The 10,406-nt window shown below is 36.6% G+C and overlaps 2 long non-coding RNA genes across 2 annotated transcripts; one reads left to right on the top strand and one right to left on the bottom strand.

The window, feature by feature from the left end:
- The first annotated feature begins 1,169 nt into the window (after positions 1-1,169).
- LOC110899145 lies at positions 1,170-5,028 on the top strand. The gene is made up of 4 exons (XR_002569965.2): positions 1,170-1,237; positions 1,526-1,577; positions 4,616-4,694; positions 4,794-5,028. It is a non-coding gene; the product is annotated as an uncharacterized LOC110899145 (long non-coding RNA).
- Positions 2,350-2,716, bottom strand: LOC110899146. Its single transcript, XR_002569966.2, has 2 exons — positions 2,583-2,716; positions 2,350-2,488 (listed from the first exon to the last, which is right to left on the bottom strand). It is a non-coding gene; the product is annotated as an uncharacterized LOC110899146 (long non-coding RNA).
- Positions 5,029-10,406: the final 5,378 nt, after the last annotated feature.

The following is a 10,406-nucleotide window of genomic DNA, read 5'->3' as shown; positions in this document are numbered from 1 at the left end:
TGTAGTTAGCCTGATTGGGCCGGACAAGCCCAATTACAATCGCACAACCCGTTCGGAACGCACAAGGCTGTCCGGTTCGCACAACACTTGTACGTTATGTTAATTGGGCCGAGAATAGGTTATTGGACTGTTATGTTGTTGGGCCGGGATATGAGGATCGCACAACATGTTGTGGATCGCACAACATGTTGGGCCGGTTGCCTTTGGGATCATTCAAGTCGCACAAATTGAATGCACTACTCGACTGCTAAGTGTTGCCATGATCTACGTGCTTGTAACGTGTTAACTTGTGTGAAACATACGTGCTTTACTTGAACCAAACCTGACTTATATGATAATCCTGTTAGGACGTGATTGACTACTTTTAATTCAAGTAACTTTTGGTATAATCTGCCGAGCAAACCAAGGTGAGTTCAATGCATTTTCTCAAGCATGCGTCCCGGTGGTTTGGGACAACTGGTAAACATTTGGAAGGGAAACTTTGGGTAAACAACTTAATCGGTTTTGGTTATTGCCCGGAGGGCAATGGGGGTAATTAGTTGATAGCGCTATTAGGTGGGAAACCTCACACCGGGCCGTAAGGACGGGGGTGAACTAATTATCTGGGTTTCACTATGGTTGTTAAGAGGCACACTCCTCGGTTACGTAAGGGCGTTTTCCCTAGGGTAACTAGCGTGAACAACATAGTGGGTTGCTAAGAGGCACACTCCTCGGTTACGTAAGGGCGTAGTCCCTAGGGTAACTAACATGAGCAACATCGTAACACAACATTGAATCGCATTAACATATATCTGGTAACACAACACGTTAACGAAACCTTGAACTCACCAGCGTAGTCTGACACACTTGTTTGCATGCTTGTAGGTCGTTAACCTTGGAACATGGACTTGCTATCTGGGAGTGCTGGAGTGGTCATGGATCGAGCTATTGGACTACTTATAATTGATACATTGGTTTTGAGTTCTATTATGAAACAATTGCTAAACGACTTATCATATGCTTCCGCTATATAACTCTTTGTGAATCAATATTTTGTTTGACAATTAATCTTGGCAATTAATGACATGTTTTATTTAAATATTTATCATTGGTTCAATGTGATTAGTGGCTCAGACTCTGATGTGTAACACGCCTAGCGGGGTTCCCGCAGGTGGTATTTTGGGGGTGTTACATATATCATTTACTAGATTTTCACTCTCAAAACCCTAAATCTCAATCTAAAGAAACTAAGCATAAGGTATGTTTTCTTCTCCATCCTTACTGTTGTAACTTGAAATTCCTTTGATGATTCTATGATGTTCATCTGAAACATTTTAAAAAGTGATTTTGTGATGATTATTGGTTTTCGAAAACGTTGATTCGAATCTTATTAACATCATCGTTCTTCTTATTTCTTTTAGATTCGGTCATAAAATTTGTATGTATGATGTTTGTGTTCTATGTTTATGTGTTCATCATTTATCCTGTCATAAACCCTAATGTAGTAACAACCGAATAACCCATCAGTTATTTTTTACCGCCGCAGTCGCAAGCATTCCGGTCAAGCTTCGCCGGAGTCGATCGAACTCCAGTTCAAGGTAAGTATTATATCGATTCAATCGTTTTATTTATTCCGAGAAAAGCCCTATAGTTTTAGTCTAGATTGTAAATTGTAATATGTAAAAAAGAATTTTGAATTTATATGTGGGCGGGCGACTGCTAGGCTTTCAATTGGGAAGATGATAAATTCAAAAAAAGAATTTTGATTGTATTCTTTAGAATGGATTAATTGAAATATGTGTGAACTCAAACTTGATTTGTTATAACACAACCATTCTAATATTGAAGATCTAGGCTCTAGCAACGACCATTGAAGGATTTCATTTGTAGGATTGGCACTATATGTAAGCTTTTGATTCTTTTTAATTCTAGGGCTGCTTTTGATTTTAGGGATGTTGCTGTTAATTTGTTGTAAAAAAAATTTGCCAGAAAAGGAAATTGATTGTAAAGATACGTTGAACAAGTTCATAATCCAAAAACGGTCTGCGTTGACTTTCGTTGACATCCAAAGTTGACCAATTTAAAAGTAAACAGGTCAAATACACACACCTAATATCACTTATATATTCAATATAAGATAAATGTAACTTAACAAGAAGAAAAATAAATTCACATATATAAAAATAGAACATACCAGTAACACAGTGCTGATTCCCGACATTCCCAATTCATAAAAGAAAGAAATAACTGAAATGCTCCTCAAAGTCGGACTAAAACAAAAAACGCTCATGTTAGAATCAGCTCAAAAGAACAGCAAAAGAGTAACTACCACAATGGTGAATCTTGAAATCCACATAGCATATTTCATTGTTTTATAACGTTCTTGTACAACCGTGAGTGCTTTATTCAAATAAGATGAATGTTGATCCAGCTTTGGAGTTGATTTAACCGTTTCAACGAGAAAGAAGGCCATATAAACTGGACAGAAGATTAACAAAGCTATTGAAACCTGAATCAGAAGGAATTATAATCAGAAAAATTGTAAGAAAACTAAAAACTGTGTATTATTAATTATGCTATAGATAGTATTAATATAACTGTACTTTGAAAATGTACTCTTCTGGAAGAAAACGTGCTAGGAGATTTCTGACGACATGTGATGCAGAAACTAGGCCTGTTATCCAACTAAAAACAGTTGCACGTTTTCTATGATCAACAATATTTGCCTGCAATAATAATAGTAATAAGAAGTTTTTTAGATTAAACGGTTTAGGAGGTTGTGTGCATTAAAAAGGTTAGAGTAAAGTACATGGATAGTCCCTGTGGTTAACCAGAATTTTGGATTTAGTCCCTAGCTTTTTAAAAGTACACGGAGGGTCCCTGTGGTTTGCACTTTGTAGCGCATTTAGTCCCCAGCTAACAAATCTAAAGGTTTCAGCAGGTCCAAGTTAGGGACTAAATGCGTTACTAAGTGCAAACCACAGGGGCCATCCATGTACTTTTGGCAAAAGTTGGGGATTAAATGTGTTACAAAGTGCAAACCGCAGGGACCATCCGTGTACTTTTGGAAATCTAAGGACCAACTCCAAAATTTTGATCGACCACGAGTACTAGGGACTATTTGTGTACTTTACTCAAAAGGCTAATCGGGGACTTTCAAACGGTTTGATGTGTTCCTCTTTAAATTCTTTTTTATTTCACCCATTTCAAACGGGCATGGGTATGAGATTACCAATACCCGACCCGAACCCGACCCATTGCCATCCCTTTCCTGTGCGAGGATCATGTGGCCAAACTTTGTCCCGCCCATTCTGCACATTATAAAGTCTTCAGACAAAAAATTACATAGCATAACATAATTAATGATGTAACAATAAAGAATCGAACATATAGCATATAAAACTAGCACATGATTATGAATAATTTCAAGGACTCCTCAAATTTGGATATATAGATCAATTAATAAAACTCAAGATCCAAATTTATGAACAAGTCTTAACATATGATTGTATATAGTGTCTTTCTAGAAAATGTACTATTGCTGCACAATAATTTTTACAGCTTACACAGTCAATTTCCTAATAAAATATGACAGTTGTTTTTTAGGAGTATAATAATTTTGTTTTCTGCATACGGTATGTAACAAGTTCATTTATTGCTAACAGTAATTGACTCACTACCCTTTTCCATAAAAGCACATTCATGATCTATATCCTTATGTGGATGTGGAAGTGCCTAGCTATAGAAATATGGTGAAAGCACATTCAGCTCCGCCACTGATGAATGGATGTACAATAATGCTATAACCAAAAGCAACAGCAGATACTTTTATTATGTTATAGCCACGACCAGGTATCTTTTTTGTCGCTCCTACTAAGGTGTATCAAAACTAGGGGTGGCAAAATGGGTGGATTAGGCAGGTTTGGGTAATGGGTTAGGATGGGTATAGGTTAGGATGGGTTTATTAAGAAATGAGTTAGGATGGGTTTAGGTCAAGATGGGTTTTTGTCAAGATGGATTTGGGCATGATAGACTAAAAATATAAAAAAAAATTAAAAAAATAAAAAAAAAAAAAATCCACCATGCTTTATTTTACTTTCTTAGATACAAGAAGGTCATACTGCTGATTAAAAAAGTGTATATTAACTGATAGATTTCTATAATTTGATTTATAGTTGACCCTTACACAACTTTGTTGTCCTCTTTTTATTAATAAACATAAAGAAACTAATGTGAAATCAGTTAGTAGGCTTGGACCTAAAAAAGACCTACGCCAAGATCTGACACAAAGTGGTCAAGAACCACGTTGCAGGCTGGGTTTTGAAGGGGATCATAAGATAGGGGTTATTTCAAATTCGTTAATTTTGAATCAAAGTAATATATCTTATTTGTTGACAGCAGAAGAGTTGATTCTCTTATTTTATCTAAGCATGTATCTGGGAGAATTTGTTAAAGACTCTTAGAAAATGATTTATGACATGTATCTGGGAGAATTTGTTCGTAGAATTATATATATGATGGTCGATGAAGCTGCCCTTTCTAGAGATACAGTTCTTCCCAAAGAAAAAACTTAATTCATATTTAGGTATTCTTCAAACCCTTGGTTTCCTATATTTAAATTGTTATATTGGTTCAGGTTTGCAGCAATTGAATGCAAAAAGTCTCATAAGGTTTTGCTCAGTTGATGCAAAAGTCTTTTCGCCTTTGTTGAATTGGTATCCTAATCTTTTTTCGACATAATAGTAGATGCATAAATTTGGTTATGTATGGTGGTGTATTTTTTGGTCTCTAAGGCTTGTGGATGTTTATTGCAGTTAGCAGTAACTTGGAAACAATGGGTGCTTGGACCAGTCAAATTGAGTAAAGAAAAGTTGCTAAGGTTGGAGACTAATCATTGAAAAAAAATCATGTTATCAGTTATTTACCGTTAACAGTAATATATCACTCTGTTTATATTTATTTTATTTATAAACTTATAATTAATGTAAATCAAAATTTTCTACCCGGGAAGTTCCCGGGTGATAACCTAGTTCAATTTATAAACACTAATAACAAAATGGAACTACTTTTCTAGGAATTAATGTAAGATCCTTACATTAATTGAATATTTCATATAATATATATAGTGTATTTTAAACGCCGTTTTTCAAAACATCGATGAAACGACGTTTACATAGAGTTAAAAAACCTTCAACGATAATTACAAAAGTTTAAACATCCAAAAGATGATTATAATAGTTTTTCATAGGTTTGGTAACAAAAGAAACTATTAAAGCAGCGGAAGCTTCGTTAGATTGTGTGTTCGGTTCTTAACATGGCTTGATCATCCTCCGAGGTCTAAAGTGCATCTTTACCTATCCTTTCGTTCCAAGCCGCTCTGGACATTTACACTTCTTATGTCCCGGCTTATAGCATTTACCCTTGTGAATTTTTCCACATGTCCAACACTAATGTAATCTTCTTTTTGTAATTCCTTTCTTTGGAGCTTTATTAGATTTTAATTTCCTTACGGGACTTGGATTCACATCCAACACCTTCCTTTCTTCTCTTTCTTGTAAGATACTGTCTTTCAGTTCAGTCATCATATCGTCCACCACCGGCACGATTTTTGGTTTGTAACCCATCGATAAACTGCGATAGACTATTTTCTACAGCCTTTCCGACTTCCTCGGAAATATTAGCTTTCAACTCGTTGGTCATAAGGGATACAATATTGTCACTAGCACCTCCCGACATCTCCTTACTGAAATATTGAAGGTAAATTGATAAATAATTCATTCAATCATTCTCACACTTTTACATAAGAATTTATACTCACTATTCGGCCAAGTATACAACTTTGCCTTAATTGTTTATGCTAAGTGTACTTCCCAGGTTCGAGTATATTATTATACTCCTCCCATACACTTTAAATAACTATTCTTTCTAGTCTTTCAATTTAGGATTTACTTCCAATAAATTCTTACCGGATGTTTGATCAAGCCTTGAACCGAACACATTTGTCTTTAACCTTAGCTATGATTACCAACTTGTAACACTCTTTCAATTTATAAACACTAATAACAAAATGGAACTACTTTTCTAGGAATTAATGTAAGATCCTTACATTAATTGAATATTTCATATAATATATATATATAGTGTATTTTAAACGTCGTTTTTCAAAACATCCATGAAACGACGTTATAGAGTTTAAAAAACCTTCAACGATAATTACAAAAGTTTAAACATCCAAAAGATGATTATAATAGTTTTTCATAAGTTTGGTAACAAAAGAAACTATTAAAGCAGCGGAAGCTTCGTTAGATTGTGTGTTCGGTTCTTGACATGGCTTGATCATCCTCCGAGGTCTAAAGTGCATCTTTACCTATCATACAATTTCATTTAAATGATTAGAAATAAAAGCATTTGAACAAAATAATTAAACACAAGAAATTATATTTTTTTTCTTTCAACCCCTTCACCCGGCCATGTCAAATGTTCACCCGCCCGTGTCAGCTAAACATATATTTTTCACAGCCCCTTCACCCGGCCGTGTCAAATGTTCACATGGCCGTGTCAACTCTGCACGTTTATTTTTCACCCAATTTACATCCAAATTTATCCAAACTCATTTTAATCGCTTGGGGTTCGTTTCTTAACATATCTAAGCTATGATCCATTACTTGGATCCATTATTCATATAGTTTACACTCTCGTTACCCGGTTTATGTTTTTCTTTATTTTGGCCCGTTTTGATATTTTAGCACCTAAGCTCAAATCATCCATAACTTTTTAGTGGGATTAGTTTCCACGGTTATATCTATTACCCGGGCTTAATAACTTTGTGTTACACGCTCCTAATACTCGGTTTGCGAGAACACATATTTGACCCGTTTGATGTTCAAGTTCATAAACTTGAATCCTTCACATTCCTTTCATGGAATTATTTGTTTTTCATCTACAACCCATTTACCTGGGTTCCTTACTTACTTATCTCGCGCTCCCATTACCAGATTTGCGTATTCAATAATTCGTTACCCGCATTCACGTGTTTATTTTCTATGGATTAGTGCTCCCATCAACCCGGTTTGCACATAAATCCTCGTTTGACTCGTTTGGTTCGCTCCCTTCAAATCCTTGCTTTGGACAAACCAAATATTACAAAAATATCAAGTTCTAAACACAAATTTATATCTAATTCATTACCCGCATTCACGGGTTTATTTCCTACGGATTATTGCTCCCGTCAACCCAGTTTGCACACAATTCCTTATTTGACCCGTTTGGTTCGCTTCCATTAAATCCTTGCTTTGGGCAAACCAAACATTACCAAATCTCAAGTTCAAAAATACAAATTTATATCTAACATCAGCATGTCAAAACTAGTATTAATTAAGCGTTAAACGCGTACCTTAGTGCTTTCCTTTTTTGTCGATTATCAACTCCGGCTTGGTCTCCGGGCTTATCCTTCGAGTCGCATATATTGCACAACCCGTTTATCATTAATGCCTCTTATTCACATATTCAAAATATGTACAGTTGTGCATATTTCATTCATAATTTCGCATCAACATTACTTGGTGAATTATTAGAACTAACATTTCATTTGAGCGTTTTGTCGAGCACTTCATGGGCGTAATTTACAACTAGCCATATCATTCATGTTATTGAAGTCTTTAGCCACCAAAGCTCCCACTTAACAAGTAGAAATGTTTACTATAACCTTTTAATATCAAATTTCTGATTATTATATGTTCAAATATCATCATTAATCTTCGAGATTTCATGAATTCGATTTACACCAAAACCCATTTATTCATAGAGTGCAATTCAACTTGGCACTTAGTTAATACATTTATTAATCCTTCATTCTTCAAGGGTTTTGCTCTAAATCACACTAGTACTAAAACTTCATAAAAAATTCAGCAATCACTACCTCAATTATACACCATAAAACTTATCAAGACATCTCTATTTCTACATATGCTAAATTTTCGACATACGTTAGAATGAGATGATGTTGTAGGTTCTAGTTTATCACACATGCATCAGAATTACTTGAATTTGTAGTGATGATAAACAAGAACTTGGGTTTTGCCCCTTTTTCCCCTTCTGGTCGTACTCCCACACGCACACACCAACACTGTGTGTGGTGTGTTTTTGTTTTTCTTTTATTTTAATTCACCAAGTTTTTCCTTTTTAACATAATTAGTCCTTCTAGTTCCTTTATTTCTCAAATGTTAATTTATTTCACACATTTTCATTTATTATTTAAGGTGTAAGGGACTTAATTCTATTAAGTATTTTTGGGGTGTTACAAGTCCACCCCCCTTAAAGAGGGTTTCGTCCCCGAAACCATCATACGCATATAAAACATAAATGCATACACATACCGAAAAGTGATGGGTAAAGTCGTCTCATTTCCTCTTCAGACTCCCAGGTGGTGTCTGATCCTATCAGTGTTCCCATTTGACCTTTACTTGATCGATTTCTTTGTTCCTCAAACCTTTAACTTTACGATCGAGGATTGCGATAGGCCTCGCTATCTAGTTGAGTTTGTTATCAATCTCTATATCGTCGAGGATAACATAAGCCATATCATCCGCTAAACACTTCCGTAGATGTGAGACATGGAACGTGTTAGGTACTCCACTTAATTCTTCTGGTAATTCTAGTCGGTAAGCCACCTTACTCACCCGATCTAGGATTTTAAAAAGCCTAATGAATCTTGGGCTTAACTTTCCCCGTTTTCTAAACCGCATAATTCCCTTCCATGGAGACACATTAAGCATCACCTTTTCACCAATCTGAAATTCAATTGGCCTTCGTCTTTTATCCGCATATGATTTTTGTCGATCTTGAGCTGCCTTTAAATGGGCTCGGATCATGTCAATTTTCTCGTTCGTAACCCGAATCACATCTTTATGAGCAAGTTCTCGAGGGCCTACTTCTTCCCAGCATATCGGTGTCCTACATTTTCTACCGTAAAGCATTTCATATGGGGCTCCACCAATACTTGAATGGTAGCTATTGTTATATGAAAATTCAACTAACGGCAGATACGCATCCCAACTACCGCCGAAATCTATTATGCATGCTCGAAGCATATCTTCTAACGTTTGTATCGTTTGCTCACTTTGCACGTCGGTTTGCGGGTGATATGCGGTACTAATCAACAGCTTGGTACCCATTTGTTCTTGAAAGTCGTGCCAGAAATTCGAAGTAAACCGGGTATCTCTATCGGACACGATAGTTACCTGCACCCGGTGGCGTGCTATGATCTCATTTACATATACTTCCGACATCTTCTCAGAGGTATAGGTTTCTCGAAAAGGGATGAAGTGAGCGCTCTTGGTTAGTCTATCTACAACTACCCAAATGGCATCAAATCCCCGACCCGTCTTTGGTAGTTTTGTCAATAGGTCCATAATAATATGTTCCCATTTCCAAACCGGAATATCCAGTGGTTGAAGTCTGCCATAAGGCTTTTGATGCTCCGCCTTGACTTGTAAACAAGTCGTGCACTTCTCCACATATCTAACCACATCTCTTTTCATCCCCGGCCACCAATAGTTTTGCTTCAAATCTCTATACATTTTGGTCGCTCCAGGGTGAATCGAATAGCGAGACTTTTGAGCCTCGTCAAGTAGAAGATTCTTAACACCACATATTCTACCATGCCGGTATTTCATCCCATTACTTCCTTCCACAAGATCTTTTACCAACCCCTTTATATGTTCTTTTTCCCAGTTTTCTTCCTTTACTGCTTCGTTATGGGCTTCTCGAATTCGTTCGAGCAAGCCCGAAGTTACTACCAATTGCATGGACCGTACCCGAATAGGAGTGTATTCTTCCTTTCGGATAAGGGCATCCGCCACTACATTAGCCTTTCCGGGGTGGTAGTAGATTTCGCAGTCATAGTCTTTGACGACCTCCAACCAGCGCCTCTGCCTCATATTTAACTCCTTCTGATCGAAGAAGTATTTTTAAACTTTTATGGTTAGTGAAAATAGTACATTTCACACCGTACAAGTAATGTCTCCAGATCTTCAAGGCGAATACTACAGCTGCCAGCTCGAGATCATGAGTCGGGTATTTTGTTTCGTGTGGCTTTAGTTGTCTCGAGGCATACGCGATTACCTTTCCCTTTTGCATAAGCACGCACCCAATACCTAAGTGCGATGCATCTGAATATACTACCATGTCATCCGTACCATCCGGTAAAGTTAACACCGGTGCACAGGTTAATTTTTTTTCCTTTAATGTCTGAAATGTTTTTTCCTGATCATCTTCCCAGACGAACTTCTCGTTCTTGTGGGTTCGCTTGGTCGAGGGCGATGCAGTCTTGGAGAAATCTTGAATTAATCTCCTGTACTAACCTGCTAACCCCACGAAACTTCAAATTTCGGATAGATTCTTTGGAGGGTTTCATTTCGACACAACTT

This window comes from Helianthus annuus, chromosome 13, assembly GCF_002127325.2.
Source record: "Helianthus annuus cultivar XRQ/B chromosome 13, HanXRQr2.0-SUNRISE, whole genome shotgun sequence".
Taxonomy (NCBI): Eukaryota; Viridiplantae; Streptophyta; class Magnoliopsida; order Asterales; family Asteraceae; genus Helianthus; species Helianthus annuus.
The sequence above is the reverse complement of the archived record's forward strand: the minus strand, read 5'-3'. Positions and strand labels throughout refer to the sequence as shown.